The following is a 17451-nucleotide window of genomic DNA, read 5'->3' as shown; positions in this document are numbered from 1 at the left end:
TCTCTATGGCAGTCTCAGAGAGGTGAGCAAGCATGGCATAATGTATATTGTCTGGGCCTGGTGCTGTCTTTTTACCGTATGTTAGTACTGCGTTTAGTTCCCGCATATTAATCAGCTGATTGTAGTCTTCATGTATGCATGTTCTGAAGGGAAGTTTGTTTTTATACTATTGTTTTGTGCTTTTGAAAGGAGTGTGTGTAGTTGGATGAGCTTGAAACTGTAGAAAAATGCTCACCCAATATGTTGGCCTGCTCTTCTAATGTTGTTTGTGTACCGGGCGTTGTTAGCATTGGAAATGTGAAAGGAGTAAAATTTCCAGTTAATTTCCGCACCTGCTTCCACATTTTTTTTATGTTATTGAGCTGTTTATCGAGGATATGTACAGTTGCCATGATGCCCTTTCTGCGTTGCGTCTGATGTATCGTGCTTTTGCTCTTGCCTTTTTAAGGTTTATGAGATTCTCATGTGTTGGATATCTCCGAAAATTGCCCCAGGCTTTGTTTTGTTTCTTTTTTGCATCTTCACATTCTTTTGTGTGCCAGTATTTGTGATTTTCTTTTACTATTCAAGAGGATTGAGGAATAGCTAAATGTGCGGCAGCTAAGATACAATTTGTGAAGTTTTCATTGATCTCATTGATGTCAGTATTTTCTAAAACTCTTTTCTCTAATGTGGCTTTTGCACTAAAAAGTTGCCAGTCAGCTAAATGTAGCTTCCAACACCGTAGTTTTGTGGGAACGACTGTTGGCGATGATGAGAGACTTATTACAACAGGGAGACGATCACTTCGATATGGATTGTCTGAAACACTCCAGTTAAAATCGTTAAATACAGACGGTGAACTAAAAGACAAATCTAAAACACTCATTTTCCCCGAGGTTGGGGAGCAGTATGTGGGTTTATTAGAGTTGAGTCAACAGACGACATTGCATAAAATAAAATCCTTTACGAGATGGCCTCTAGCGTCAGTTTTGTCGCTTCCCCAAAAACATAAGTGTGCATTAAAACCTCCAACTACCAGGTATGGCTCTGGTAGCTGCTCTAAAAGATCCTCTAAGTCATGTAGTGTTAAATTAAAGTGCGGATCGATATATAGTGAGCACACTGTGATGGTTTTATGGGCAACCTGAGTGGCTGCGGCAGCTTCGAGTCTTGTTTTTAGTTTAAGCTCTCGAGCCGGAGTACCGTTTTCCACTATGATGGCTACGCCTCCCGACAGCCGGCTCGCCTGTTCCCGATAGCGGCGAAAAACATTGTAATTCTTAAGAAAGTTATATTTTTGGGGACCTAAATTTGTTTCTTGTAGACATAAGGCGACAGGAGCGTGTGCTCCTAGTATGTCGTTTATGTCCCTGTAATTGTTTAAAAGTCCTCTACAGTTCCCTTGTATTATGAAAGCCATCTTAATTTTGTGTTTCTATAGGGTGAAAAGGTAGATCAAGTTGTTGATGGCCCCTGACTCGGGGCCTGTCTTTTTTTGACCGATCCAGAGAGCTCCGCCAACCGTCCGACGTGGACGGCGCGGGGCTGCCCGGGGTCGTGTCCATCGCCTCTGCGGAGGCGCTGGACGACCGTGCAGAAGGCACGTTCACGTTCGAGTTTGACCTCGGCCTGTGGAAAGAGGTCTTGAGGCCCGCCGACCCGGGGGTCTGCGCAGCCTGACTTGGAGTTGGCAGAGTAGCGTTAGCTGCTCTGCCTTGGTGCGCGGATGGCACCGCCACAGGCTCACTGCGTGTGACCTGGACGAGTGCCGAAGCCTGGTGTGGTGCGCCGCGCCCACGCACCACATCGGCGAAGTTTTGTTTTGTTGTGAAGGAGAATGAGTTCGTGAGTGCAAAACGCCTTCTCGCTTCTTTAAATGAAATGTTTTCCTTTGTCTTTATGGTGATTATCTCCTTTTCTTTTTTCCAGGACGGACACGTCCTGGAGTATGCTGCATGGTCTCCTTCACAGTTTGCGCAGTGCGGGGCTGCGTCACATTGATCAGAATGATCATTCGAGGCGCATTTCGCGCACGTTTTCCGGCCGCGGCAACTTTGTGAGCCGTGACCGAACCTTTGGCGGTTGAAACATCGGCGAGGGTTGGGAATGTATGGTCTTACGTTAACTTTCAGATATCCTACTTCGACTATGTCGGGCAGTGTGCTGGTGTTGAACGTCAGGATCATATCTTTTGTGTCTATTTCCTTATTATCCTTCCGGATCTTGATTCTGTGAATATCTATCACGTCTTGGTCACTCAGACCTTCGAACGTCTCTTTTTCAGTGATGTGGACAAAGTCATTTTCGGATATAACGCCTCGGACGGTGTTCAGATATCGGTGTGACGTCACGGAGACAGGGATATCCCCAACAGATACAATGTTTACAAGTTTTGAGTGTTGGACGTTGTCACGCAGTTCGAGCAGTAAGTCACCGCTGGCCATTTTAGATACCTTGTAGCCAATGCCCAAGGCTTCTGTCAAACAATTTGACACTAGGAAGGGGGACAGGATTCTATGTTGCTTATCTTGTACTTCACTATGGATCGCATGGCACTTAGGAAAACTGACTTTTCTTTTTTGACAAAACTCTTCTGCTTCGTTCCGCCCTCTCTTGAGAGAGCGAACTGGTTTGGAAAGAGGGGGAGCCATAAAAATTCTAGTTTTTCGGTCATGGTGCCAGCCACCCACCATGGAGCCCAACAAGGGGACGGGACAGGAACTTGCGAGCAAGTCCTGCCCACGCCAGCTGTACACCTTAACTATAACCTAATATGACTCAACTCAGGGTAGTTCGTCACACACGGTTAACCCTCGCCGCCAGGAAAAAGAGGAAAAAACGAAGAAAAGAGGAGGAGACAGGAGGGTTGTAAGAAAGAGATAGGAAAGCGAAAGATAGAGGGGAGGATAGGAAAAGGCGACTGCCGATTTCCCCCGCTCGGGTCAGGCCGGAGGTGCCGTCTACAGGAAGCTGGGGCCAAAGTGGTGTGTTGCCTCTGCCGAGGGGCCTTAAAGGTCCAAACGCTCGGCATCGGCTCAACCACCAGGATCCCCTTTTCCCCGGACACGGCGATGCCACGCACGGCTAAGCGCGGATGCTCGGGTCCGTGGTGACGCATTGTTCACTATCATCCCCCTGCGGGGATGTCCCTGCGGATGCTCGGGTTAACCCCGTGGTGTCACCACTCACCAACGTCTGCATGCTGCAGACGCCCTCCTGTGGGGAGTCAGCCCAAATAAAGAGTTTCATTTCGAAGACATTCTCGCCGGTTTCCCCTCCGCCGAACTGCAGTCATCACTACGTGACAATATAAAGTAATTAGAGCTACAACTGTAGCTTTAATTTCTTTATACAAATGAAATGCTATGCATCCTGATGAAAATTTTTGGGCGCGAAAAAACAAAAGACAGCGAAGAAACCACAGGACAAGCGCCTTATGCTATACATATGTTGATGCTATGTTGATGCAATGCATCAACAGAAACATTTATTTAAAACTTTTTTGATGAAAGAGGTTGATGAAAACATTATGACAAATTTTGTATTTTTTGTAAAACTCTTGTCCCACCCTCTGTTCATGGGCGTGTGATGCACTGACAGCGCGACTTTACAGACCATGTTTCGGTTTCCGGCCACATTACGAAGCGATCTCTTATCGCGAGCTGTCCGCAACGGCGCGTCTGGGAAAAAGCATCCATTTACCCCGGCGGTCACAAAATTCCCCTTTTGCGAAGGCTTTTTCGTCCTTGCTCGTCGCTTCTCTGTAACCGTTTGGTAAGATTTGCAAATCACTGCACCGCTGCAGCAGTTTTTTTTTTGTTCTGTCGTTTTCTTCGGCGGGCGGCTAGTGAGAAGCCTTTTTCCATCGTTCTATCACGATTCGCGCTATCCATTTGAAGCGTTCAGGGCTTCATTTCAAGGTGAGCTTGCGGGATGTGAATAAACAAGGCCATAACTAAAGGAATAAACAAGCACATAACTAAGAGGAACTCAAGCACATTTGACTGTCAAATGTTGGCGCTCGTTGAAAAGCAACAACCTTCAAAAGACAGGGGCTCGAAAGTGCTCATTCTACAAAAATACCGGTTTTTAATTCGCGCCACAAAAAAAAAAAAACGCTTGCGTGACGTCAATCAAGGTCACGCACACGTGAGTATGCCACCTGCCCCCGCATCCGGGGACGTTGGGGTGCCTATGAGCCGCCATTTTTGGGGCCAATGGGCGTCTATGGAGCTTTGCTACCAGGGTACATATACCTTGGCTGGCGTAGCAAGGAGGACAGAGAGGAAAGACGGATAACCACGCCCTGGGGTTAGGCAGGTAGGTCGGGGTGAAAGACGGAGGAAAGCAGTGCCGTGGCTTGCCGAAGCTCGGGCTGCTCGCTCGTCGCGGGGGCAAGGGAGACGGAGAGGCTAGCGCGGTGCTTAAACGAGGCGAAGAGGACCGCTGGACAAGGCGGTGGAGCGTATCCCGCAAGAACAGCCGCAGGACATGCATGTATGAGGCTTGAGAATGTCGCAGTGAGTCAGCTGTGGAATTGATGCCGCGTTGACGAGGCGCGAAGAGCAGGAGAGCACGACGGATGTTTGCGAAAAATATGCGCCATGGGATGCTCGCAGACTCGCCATGCAATCTCAAGCGGATATTCTCTCTCCCTGCGGGAAGGTCGAAACAGCGCTGATATCCGAGCTGAACGTGGAAGGCCGCACAGCTAGCTGTGGGCGAAGCGAAGTAGACAAACTTGGGTGAAGGCGAAAATGAAGGCCAACTAGCTATGTATACGTCATGTTGGCTCGTCGCTGATGAGACAGATGAGCTGAGATGATTACACAGATGAGAATACCCCAAGAGGCACAAACTGCACGCCATTAGCAGCATGTATACCCGCTCCGCATTGCCACAGCGCTGTTCGAGCTTTTCTCGAACCATCGCGGAATAAAGCATCTTACTGTAGTAAGTATCTAAAAACTCAGCTTTTGAATTTTACTCGGAATAAGAACACGTCTAAGTTGGCCTAGTGTCCCTTCCAGTTAAGAACCCAAATTTTAAGTTCGAAATTATGCCGATTCAAAACTGATCGCAGGTTTCCTTTTCTCTTGTGTCTGTAAGCGCAGAGGCACTGCGAATAATGTTGCCTCATCCTTCTCCGGAAATCTTAAACGTAGTTTTTCAAGATGTCCAGGGCTGACTTCCTGAAACTTCTTGCGCATCCTCCAGGTTAAGCAAAAAAAAAACTAAACTGCTCTAGGAAGGCGAAATGATATCAGTTATGTAGCAAAATTATGATCGCAGTCTAATGCAACCACTTCCACTTACTGGTTGTCCAAGGCGCCGCCTCATCGTCCACTTGATCTTCAAGAGGCTGACATCTTCGATGGTGTCGTTCTTGGCTAGGAGCTTGAAGAATGACTTCGCATCCATGGCATCTAAATGGAAGCCTTCGACGCTAAGCGTTTTCACCGTTGTGTTTGCCATTAGCGCCTCGAACACTAAGTTGGCCTTGCGGCGATGATAGCGATTGCGACACACCACGGTTAGCTCGGCTGGAGCCCATGATTTGGCCAGAGTCTGCCTGAAGGTTCCGCCGTATTTTTGAACGGAAAACGAGGCGTCCACAATTAGCGTGGAGAGGCTGGCATGGCTGATGAGAGCGCGCATAACCACTCCCGGAAAATCGATAGTGTGCACTGCAAGGGATTTCTGTAAAAAATAGAAATACTTATAGGCAACAGTTTGCGGCAGTTGCAGTTAACTTGCGAAACAGGCAACGATGTTGGAGAGGAACTGTGATTTGCCCCTCCACGTAGTTAACTGACCCTATGAAAAAGTAAAATACATTCGTACTTTGTACGTTTGCCTATTTGAAGAGTGTGAAACAGTACTTTGAGATATGCAGGACCAAGCAACCGCTGCTCTAAATATTGTCTCCACCGAAGCACCACACATTTCAGGGTGTATGACGATCAACCCACGGCTACACTGCAGTAGCGCTAGCGTATTCGCAAATAATTTACTATCTGTCCTACACTGCAGTTGCAAAAACCTAGGAGGCAAAGCAGAACGCACTCGTTCATCAAAGAACGAAGATTGCAATAGCTGTCCACAGCGCAGTGTCTACTCACTTGGTTGCGTCGACGACCTCGTGCCGCGCTCTTCGGGATATCCCTCTCCTGCACAGAGGCGCCCAGTAAAGCAGGGTCAAAACTTTACCTCAGAAATGGACACCGCCATCTGTCAGCAGCCAGTGGCAGGTGGCAATCTTCCCACCGGGCCGCGAACTTAGTATATTACCTATACGAACTTGGTACACAACTTCGGATACAGCGAACCTCAGTATGCCATTTCGGATATAACAACCTTTCGTATGTTAACCTCGGATACAACAAACTTTAGTGTTCACCTCGAATATAGCGAACATCAGTAAGCCGCCTCTGATATAATGGACTTGCGTGTGCTCACCCTAGCATACAATGAACTTTGGCGTGTTATTCGGATATAACCAGCTTTCTTGCATGGACCTAGGATGTAAGGAATTTATTTCGTTGACGTCGGTTATAACGAACCGGAATGTAATACCTCGAAAATAACGAGCTTTAGTGCGTCGCTCTCCGATATAATGAATGTTTTGCTGCTAATTCACTCGAACGATCGGCCGGGGATCGCCTAAGAGTTTCTTTTCTTTTTTATTGCAAGAGCTCAGCCATAGCCCGCACTCTACATAGAACAGTCCATTCGTCCGAGCCTTAGTCGGGGGCATTGAAACATCTCACTGTGCCCGATTATGCGTAATATGTCCATTATTCACAACAGCCCACGAAACACGGATAAAAGGGGGATAATCGACCACACAAGTGGTCCCCCTTTTGCCCGCGTTTCGTGCGCTGTTGTGAATAATGAATAAGTACCAACTCACCCAATTTCCTTCACTCGTAAATCCCTCACGCACCGAAGCGTCATCGACAGCAGCTGACTAAACACCCTTAAAAGTCAGTTCTAAACATATGCTGCACAGACGCCGCCCAAGACACCGTGATATTCTTTAGGGTGGCCACCCTAAAAAATATGAAGTCGTGTCACAAGCCACATACATGCGCTACACGCTGACATCAGCACACCCTCAAAAGTCAGTTCTAAACATATGCTGCACAGACGCCGCCCAAGACACCGTGATATTCTTTAGGATGGCCACCCTAAAAAATACGAAGTCGTGTCACAAACCACATACATGCGCTACACGCTGACATCAGCACGCAGAACGTGGCGGAACTCCTGGTCATCACAGATCACGCCGCCTACCTGCCTATTTGAGGAGGTGCAACGTTTTTTGGCCAGAAAACATTTGTCCACTGACACAAAGTAGTAGTCTACTTTGTTCTGCTCGTGTATAAATTACACAAACACGAAAGCCATCAAATACCTCCTTGGGCTGTGAAGCTTGTTGCGAAGTATCGAAGTCGAAGCATTACAAAACATCTCCACGTACGTGGCTCCCCGATAACTACATCTTACTCCGGAAAAAAGTGTTGCCATGGCATTCATGGAAAAAAAAAAGACCAAATATCCGCTCCTTCTTGGTGAGAAGCTGCTACCCTACGTACGGACCCAACGATTCCTCGGCATTGTCATCGACCGAAACCTTCTTTACTCCGTGCGAATAAAGCAGCAGCATAACAAATCTTCCAGTTCATGACAGGAACACGTTGGGGCTGCCGTTGCCGCTCTAGGTTCTCCTTAATGACGCATATGTTGGCGGTCTTTTGCGCTATAGTTTACCGATTTTGCAGAAAATGTCACCAACAAATATGAGTACGCTGGAGGCAGCGCGAAACACCTTCCTGCGGATCTCTATTGGCCTCTCCAACAGTTCCTCCACTTCGAGAACAGTTGCGGAAGCATAACGTTTACCGCTGGAAGTCATTGTCGCACAGGTAACGATTCTAGCCCATCTACGTCATGTACTTCTAGGGAATAAACGTTTATTTCCTGTGCCGAGTCCATATAACCCCCAGCAATTGCGGCTTTGTTCGAGCTGTGCAGCTATTGCATCTTCCTGCGATAAGTCAGCTACGGAATCTACTGGTTCCAGCTTTTTCCCCTTGGACACTCTCACCTCTTGAAATAAAACAGTTCATACCAGGTTTCACTGCGATGAGCGGCATGCCGCAAGCTGCGCTGCTACAAGTTGCTCTGAACTACTTAGCTGAGCAGTATTCGCAAGACACCCACACATCTTCACTGACGGCTCAACTTGTCGCGACTCATCATGAATATTTATGTGCCCTCATCAGGCCAAATGCTTTCATGGCGACTACATCGTCGGACTTCCTCCACCATAGCAGATCTGTACGGAATAAAAGAAGCTGTCTCCTACATCCTGCGCCATAACCCAGGACGCTGGGTAATCTTCACGGACTAGCAAGGAGCGCCACAAACCTTGTGCAACCTACTGAAGAGAACTAATCACCAGCCAATTTCTCGTGACATTGGATACCTACACCACTTGGCTGTTGCTAAAGGCCACTGTATAATTTTTTCAATGGATTCCAGCTCACTGCGGCATCCTGGCCAAAGAGAGAGCAGACGAAGCAGCGCGCAAAGGTCTACAGCACCGTAACTACAAGCGCATCTTCTTCACAAAACAAGATGCGTTTAAACTCGCCAAACGATAGACACAGGATGAAAAGAATCGGCTCTGGAACTCGCCAAGTAATCATTACCCCTTTCAACATCGCATCGACCCACTGCTCACATCAAGACTACCACTGGTGCTTCCGCGTCATCAAGAAGCAATTTTTAATCGCTTTTGTATTAAGATTGCGTTTACGAACAGTCTACGATACCGTTTCAAGCAAGCAGACAGTATGTATGGTGACAACTGCGGCCCAGTTGAGACTGTCTTTCATATTATTTTCGAATGCCCAGCGTACACCAACCAACGTCCGCACTATGAACAACGCATGCAGTCCGTCACCCAAGTGCCACTCACTGTGGACTCTATATGTCCTTTAGGCTGTTGAAGACAGCAGCGACGTGCAATGACATTCTTATTTGTCTGTTTGGACGCTGTTGGTATTTTAGACAGAGCCTAAATTGCCCGAAAGCTTTATCACCCCGCTGTATATGCACAGAACCTGACTTCGGTCTCATCGAGAAAAGCCGTCATGCACTGAACTATTGCGTTGGAACTATCTTAAATGAATATGTTTGCGGTATTTTTTCTACTTTAAAAATGAATGTGTGCAGCGTGAGGAACTAGAGACCGCCAAGAACTGTTCTGCTAGCATATCTGCTTGTTCATCAATACTTGTTTGTGTTCCTGGGGCAGTGAGAAAAGTGTGTGTGAAGGCGGAGTAGCTACCATTCAGTTTACGCGTTTGCTCCACATATTCTTCGATGTGGTTGAACTGCTCATACAGTTTTGCCGTGAAGGTTTCTCAGAGCACCTACGGCTATGGCAGGCTGTGGCTCTTTCCTTTTTAAAACCCTATAAATTTCATATGTTGGGCACCTACAGAAAATGCGCCATGCTTTTCTTTGTTTTTTTCGGTTCTCGACATTCTTGTGTATACCTAACTTCATGATTCTGTCGCACCTCTCCTGAGGATTCAGGAATTGACAGCCGTGTGGCAGTGATCATACAAGTCGTGAACATTTAATTCAGTTCGTCTATACCCCGATCATCTGAAAAAAAAAAAAAATTCTCCAGACTCGCTTTTGCTCGCAAAAGCGACCAGTCGCTAAATGCAACTTCCAACGGCGAGGTTTTGGTCGGGATAATTGATGGTGAGGATGAAAGGCTCACACTCACAGGCAAATGATCGCTTCCATACGGGCGAATCTAGACCATCCCACTTAATATCGTTGAATACAGGCGGCGAACTAAAAGATATATCCGAGCAGCTTATCAAGGCAGAAGCCTTTAATGCCTCATCGTTGTAAGCAGGAGCTGTCGACAGAAATGTCACGCTTTCCAATTGGACGAAACGGTCGTGACGTCACAGTGCGCGAGTTTTAAACGGGGCCAATTGTACTATGGCTACTAACCATGCAACCAATTAAAGGGATCGTATAGTGATGCTCGAATTAAGTTCCACTGGGTTTAGTTAATTGCTTTCTTAACGAATTAGTCTAATTAACCTTTCTAGACAGAGCAGATAAATAAATAAAACCGAGTAAGAAATTGGCCGAGCTTGGGAATCGAACCCCGGTCTCCGGAGTGCGAGACGTGCACGTTACCACTCCGCCATGCCAGTTTTTCTTTTCTTCAACATGGTATTTATTACAGTGATGTAATGTTCTATGTACATAAACTATATACAAGCCATTATGAAAACAGTGGTAAACAATACATATTCAAAAGACCATGCACTAGAAAAGGGGCAATGCAGAGCACATCACTAATAGTGAGTGCCACTCCGGTTCGTACTCAGTCTGGGCATACACGTCTCTTAGATGAACAACCATTCGACTGAAGTGATCCTTTGTAGACACAACAGGTTCACAGTGTCTGTCCATCATGCGGGTTTTCCAGAGGCTGTGCAGTGCAATCAGAAAGAACGTGTCCAGGGGTTCATCAACAAATGGCAGCGCAGTGAGATAGCGAACAGAATGTGGAGTCAGATGAATTCTTTTTTTTTAAATGTGCGTTGCAGGATATCCCAGAAGAGTACTGTATCTTTGCAACTGATGAAACAATGCTCAATTGTCTCTGGTTCATCACAATTGCGGCAATTAACGGTAGACACAAAAATGCCCTTTTTATCTAACCATGTTCTAACGGGCAACGTACCGGTGTGTAACTTAAAGAAAAAGGTCTTTGTACACGGCGAGACTGGCATCTTACGTACTCTTTTGAGTACGTCATGCCCCGGTAAACCAAAATACAGAGAGCGGTACATGGGCGGAGGGAAGAGCATACTAATCAAATCCTTATACAACTTTTTCCTCGACACTAAAAAAAGGAACTCAGGAGAAAAACGAACAAGTAGGAAACGGACAGCCAAATACACCTCTTGCATTATGCCCCACAAACACGGACGGCCACAAACATTGGAAGACACAATGAGGTTGGGTAAAACATGAACTAAATCGATGGTTTGGAATGAACAAAAGCGCATCTGGTGAATACGGTGTCTTCGTTCACTCCAATCTTCCTCCCTTCCCGTTACGGCGAGGTTTAGGTGTCCACCGAGATATGAGAGACAGATACATTTCCTTTCCTCAAAAACCAATTTACCAACGAGCAAGGCGTATTTTTCCGCGTTTCAGATTGGTCCAAATTGTCGTGACGTCACCGTGCGCGAATTTTGACGGGTGTCCACCGAAATATGTGAGACAGGTACTGCGCAACTTCCTTTCCTCAAATACAATTTTCGACTAGTGTCTACTGAGATATGTGAGACAGTTAATGCGTAATTTCCGTTCCTCAAATACAATTTTCATTTTCTTCATTACGGCCCCTCTTTCTTCTTTCACTCACACTTCCTCCCTTCCTGTACGGTGCGGCTCAGGTGTCCACCGAGATGACAGAGAATAACAGCCCCATTTCCTTTCATCAAAAAGCGTTGCGTTCAAAGGGCAACGCATCGCGCCGAACGGGTGGTGGCGTTCCTTGGACTCCGTGGCAGCGCACAACACGCTGTCGCGTTCGACTCCTAAAGGCGAAGATTAAAGGGATGCTGAAAGGTTTCCCCGAAAAATTGAGTGGAGAGATGCACTTTACAGTTTTCCACCCTCGGAATTCGAATTTGTCGTCGAAATTAGGCAAAGGAAAGCGCAAACCTATTTTATTTTGGCGAGAAGTGCAGCAGCAGCCTCGGGCGAGCTCGCGCGCCTCGTTGCCGCCTGTGATTGGTTGGCCGCCTCGTGACGTCAACAATGGCGCTGGCTCGGTCGGCTCGGCCGCCGCCGCTGCACATGAAACGCGGCGCTCGGCGGTTCGAGGTTGTTATCTTGCTTATACGACGATGGAACACATCGAAGATTACCCGGAGTATCTTGGCGTCATCCCCTACATGTTAGAACCGATTGCAAAGAGCAAACCTCTCCAAGAAGGAAACGATGCTGGCGCAAGCTGTGATTTTGACTCGAACGAAAGCGAAGTGTCAGCATCTCCACGTGTTGGAAATGACTTTGGTAAGTATACTTTTCTTGCCAAAATACATTCAGAGATACAATGGATGAATTTTTAGTCGAGAAAATGCAGTATAGCACTGCCTGACGTAATTTTCCTAATGCAATGTAAGCGGGATGCGATCGTCGGCAGTTTTGTCTTGCCGCTTGTCAGTGCTGCCGCAAATCTGCTTGTAATCCACAAACATCATTGGCATGCGCAAGAAGTTATCAGGCTCTTTTTGCACGCAAATTTTATGCTTGCACCACTTCATAGTAGCTGCATGCCGGCTGGCTTCATAACATACAAGTTCGCAGCGCTTTGCGACAAAACTTGTCTAGGTGGCAAACGTGCGCCTTCCGTTTTGCGTGCCAAGATGGGAGCTAGCAGTAAATTAAAATCCTTGTTTAGGCGAGTTGGTTCATGCTACAAGTCCTTGTAAGAATACTTTCGTCCGTTTGCGCCGCCTTTATCGTGCTTGTTCTCAGTTCTAGCGGCAAGGGATTTTTTCACTAACTAGATGGACTCGTGCTGCAACCGAGCAGGACGAATCGCAAGGCTGGCTGTAGCACACTTGGCGCACAATTATATAATATTAATGTATGAAGCCATGTGGCAGTCGGAAATTTTTTACGACTACATGCGTTATTAGAAATGTGTTCCTGGCAGTTGAGTGATGTCATTGTAAACACTCTACTTCCAAAATAGGTGTTCCTCCGTCCGCTGCATTCCAGAGGGGAATGAAGAAGACTGCTGGTGCTGCCAAGAAATTAATGAAATTATCAGAAAACAGACGGTATTGCACCGGGTTTCAGTTGAGCTGACTGTTGACAGGCCCAGTGAATGCATTGTCGACAGGCTGTGGTGATAGTTCTAATCACGAAAGTAGCCAGAGCATAGCACTGTTGCCTTTGACGGCTTGAAATCCCTTCGGTTCACAGCAGCGACTCACTTCGCCGAGAGCTTCTTATTTTGCGGGAAATAATGAAAGACCACATCGTCGCGGCCGCGGATGTTCGTGCAGCCGAGGGCTGCGCAGAACGCCGGCATGATGGGTCCACCGCTTCATTCGATGCTGCACACCTTTCTGTACCTCACCACAAACATAAAAACGCACAAATAAAGAAACACACAGCCGCTCGAAGCAGCTTATGATGGCACGCACGCAGAAACAAGCACGGCCGCGGAGGCTGTGGAGCGACGGATTACCGGTGCTTACGTCACCACTCCGCGGTTTCCGCTTTTGGCTCGCATCGTCAGGGTCATCAGCAGCGCTCGGCGGACCGCGGGTTGCGGAGCTACCGCGTAAATTTAAACGGCGATTACGTCGCTCCTAAGTTATGAATCTGTAAAAAAATTTCACCCGCATGATTTATAAAGTTCCCACATCCACACGTGAGAATTTTAATGAATTCGAAAAACTCTTCAGCTTCCCTTTAAGCGTCATTAATTGCCAGTTAATTAGTGCACCAACAAAATGTGCAGTGAACAATCGCGTAGCAGAATGCAGCTCTCAGGCTTTCGCCTTTTACCACTTTAGCCGCTATAGTTCCTCGTACTTTTTTTTCCAGTGCTTGGAGAGCAATAAGTCCGCTTTCCCGCGGACTTATTGCTAGAACACAATCTTCTAAAATACGACCTGTGGCGTCCGTTTCTTCCCTACACCAAAAAGAGAAGTGTACATTAAATTCCCCCACTACAAGATACGGCTCTGGCAGCTGTTCGAAACGTGCTTCTATTTCGTGTAGTGTTACGGATAGATGTGGCTGAAGATATACCGAGAGTATTGTTATTGTTTTAAAATGAAGTAGGGCGATTGCCACGGCTTCATATTTCGTGTTAAGACAACAATAGCAGCCCCTCCAGACAGCCTAAGCGGCGGTTGCTGTGTCACACCGAAAGACTTAACAATTATTTAAAATATTTTTTGTGGAGGTCCTATGTTGCTCTCTTGCAGACATAGGGCGACCGTAGAAAGCAAGTTCAAAGTTCTGAAGGAACCAGCGCACAAAACACAACGGACAAGAAAAAGGCGGAACACGACGCCTTTTTCTTGTCCGTTGTGTTTTGTGCGCTGGTTCCTTCAGAAGTATGTATTACCAACTAGCCCAACAACAAGTGTTGCTCAAGTTCAAAGTGCCTTTTATATCGCTGTATTTTGTTAAATCGACGACAATTCTAGTGGATTAAAAAGTCACGTTAAATTAGTAGGTGTAACTAAAAACACAGGTCGGTTGTTGGAGTTTTTCTTTTTCGGTCAAAAGAGCTACGCCTCCCCTGAAGCGGTGGCAGATTTGGCGTTGTGTCCATTGCCTCCCTAGAGGTGATAGAGGACCGCAGAGTAGGTACTGCTGAACGAGTTATAAGCCTGTCCCGACTGGGAGAAGCTTTGCGGGCTGTCGACCCAGGCGCCGGCGAGCCGGTTGTCATAGGTGGCTGGACAGCCTTTGCCGCATCTGCCGGGGGCGCGGATGGCCCTGCCACAGGCTAACTGCGTGTGGCCTGGGCAAGAACACCAGGACGGTGTGGTTCCCCGCACAGTCGTACCACATCGGTGAATTTTGTTTTTTTTTCTGTGAGCAGGAGCTTTCCTCGCGTTTATGAATTATTGTTTATGGGGTTTTAACGTCCCAAAGCGACGCAGGCTATGAGCGACGCAGTAGTGAAAGGATCTGGAAATTTCGACAATCAGGGGTTCTTTAACATGGACTGAGATCACAAGGTACACGGGCCTCTAGAATTTCGCTGTCATCGAAATTCCACCGCCACGTCTTTCGGGTCAGCAGCCGAGCGCCATAACCACTCAGCCACCGCGGCGACCGTTCCTTGTGTTTGTGTGAGTTGTTTTCTTGCTTCTTGAGGTGTTATGTTTTCCTTAGTTTTAATAGTTACCTCTTTCTCTTTCTTCCTGGATGGACACTATCTCGAGTATGCCGGGTGGTCCCCTTCGCATTTAGCGCACTTTGGTGTGGCTTTGCAGCCAACGGATTCATGGACATTCGGTGCCCATTTGGCTGAAGTTTGCCGGCCCCGACAGCTCCGGGAGACAGTGCCAAATCTTTCACCTTTGAAGCACCTTCTTAGATTTGGGATGTACGGCCGGACAGTTATTTTCATGTATCCTACTTGTATCGTATCTGGGAGTTTGCCAGAGGCGAAAGCCAGGACTAAGTGCTTTGTTGGTGTTTCCTTATCGTCTTTGCGGGTTTTGATGCGTTTGACGTCAGTCACGTTCTCGTCTTTCAAGCTCTCCAACATTTCTTCTCCTTTCAGTGTCAGGAAACCATGTTCTGAAGCTACTGCGGAAAATATCTGCGCGGCAATAAAGTCCATCCTCACCGCCTTTTCTACACCATGTCCCTTCGATGACCCAGACCCACCGTCCTACCGAACGCTGGCAGAGCGTGCTGTCCACACGACGCTCGGCTCATGTAGAACTTGTTGTCAGAGCCCCTACTTAATGGGGCACTTTAAAATGGAAGGTGTTCGGTCGTTTGCAGCAGCCTATTAGTGAACGGCAACAGATTACAGAAAGAGTAATAAGCGCCACTGCAGATGACCCGCCGCGGTGGCTCAGTGGTTAGGGCGCTCGGCTGCTGACCCGAAAGACGCGCGTTCGATTCCGGCCGCGACGGCTGAATTTAGATGAAGGCGAAATTTTAGAGGCTCGTGTGTTGTGCGATGTCAGTGCACGTTAAAAAACCTCGGTTGGTCGAAATTTCCGGAGTCCTTCAGTACGGCGTCCCTCATAGCCTGAGTTGCTTCGGGACGTTAAACCCCAATATTACTGCAATATTACTGCAATAAACCAAACCTTACTTTCATGGCGACGTCCACTTCGACAATCTTCAGCAGCTTAAGAGTCTCCGTTTTCGACAGGCTCTCTGTCAAGGCATCCAGCGGTGCCCGCGATGTCAGGACAACAACGACTTTGTCCAGCGCCAGTTCGACGAGCTGCTGCGTCAGCAGGTGCTGGATGGCAGCGAATGCGTTCGACGTGGCCTCGGCACTGAGCTCGCATCCACAAAGGCGCAGGCTGGTCAGCGACGTCGCCGACTTCAGGGCATCGGACAGAAGTAGCACAAAGCGTCGGTTTTCACGTGATGAAAGGAGAAACTGCAAATAGAAAAAAAAAAGTTAATTGTCGGGGCAGCTTGCAAACCTCGGACAGAAACTACAGAGAGAGGGCAGGAAAATGGCGGACTCAATACCTTCAGAACGGTTTAGCAGTTGTATGAACCTGCGCGGACACTCACGTGCAAAAGTGAGCAGTGACAGTACACAGTAGTCTGTGAGCTTAATTTTAACTAGTACTAGCGCTGCTTTATCGAAGATCCTTGCTATTATTCACGTAGTATACGGAATTAGAAAGCAGTTTGCATTTCCCAAGCAGGCGCGGGCAGTTTCTTGCCTATATCAATCCTTCTGGACATGTGTCATGTAGTTCAGCACAGTGCGGACTCGTGAACACTCCCGGCGCTCCAAATAAAACCTGCGGGCTTCAGACGCCTCACAACAATATACACATATATTGTTACGGAGAAGCGGGAGTGGCGCGGGACGGAGCGCTCGCACTAGGGCCGCAGGCATTAAAAATCGTAATTCATCTGTCATCACGAAGTTCTTTTCCTTGGCTTGCTGTCAGGTAACAATATAATATGCCGCAGGTGGGAACCGAACCGTACGCATATGGTTGTTTCTTCTTCTGCACTTCTAATAACTTATCTTTAATCGAAAAAATATTCACTGATCATCTCTGTGAAGTTCGCCGAACTTTCCGATGTGTGATTAAGCAAGCGAGTTTGGACCGTGCAAGGTCTCAGCGCCACCGCACAGCGGCCGCGTTTGAGCGCGGATCGATCGGACGCGTGGCACATCGGCTCCGTCGATTTTCGGCTGGAACCGCTGCAATCTGATGTAACACCCTTCAAACCTGTGCGTCTGCACCTGTGAAGTCAGCAGGATCCTGGAGACAGCGATCTGACCCAGGTACGCCCAATTTTCGGCCACTTCGAGCAACCCTCCGCATCACCACGTAGCGGTCGAGCTGAGCCTAACGGCTCCGGCTCCCCCGCCGCTGGCTGCGGAGATGCCCGCCGGTCAACCTCTCAACATGGCTCTGCCTGAACAACGCGGATACGACCCCACGACCCTGTCGTGGTCGTCTGTCCCTGCAAGCCAGCCAGAGGATGGCCCATCCACCATTTCGGCGCAGCAAGCTGCCCTTTTTCAAGTCGTTGAGAGCCGGCGCCGCCGCCGGCAGAACACACGAGGAGCTGCAATGCCCACGACTCCCCTCGACAAATCAGCAACGAGAGACGCTCGCGCTCCGTCTTCTAAATGTCCACAAAAGACAT

The 17451-nt window shown here is 47.9% G+C and overlaps 1 pseudogene; it reads right to left on the bottom strand.

Moving 5' to 3' along the window:
- Positions 1-17451, bottom strand: part of LOC149367771 (uncharacterized) — a 132192-nt pseudogene that overhangs the window by 85162 nt on the left and 29579 nt on the right.

This window comes from Amblyomma mixtum, chromosome 1, assembly GCF_055824585.1.
Source record: "Amblyomma mixtum isolate Tamu chromosome 1, ASM5582458v1, whole genome shotgun sequence".
In the NCBI taxonomy this organism is placed as follows: Eukaryota; Metazoa; Arthropoda; class Arachnida; order Ixodida; family Ixodidae; genus Amblyomma; species Amblyomma mixtum.
This window is presented reverse-complemented; position numbering and strand designations above follow the sequence as displayed.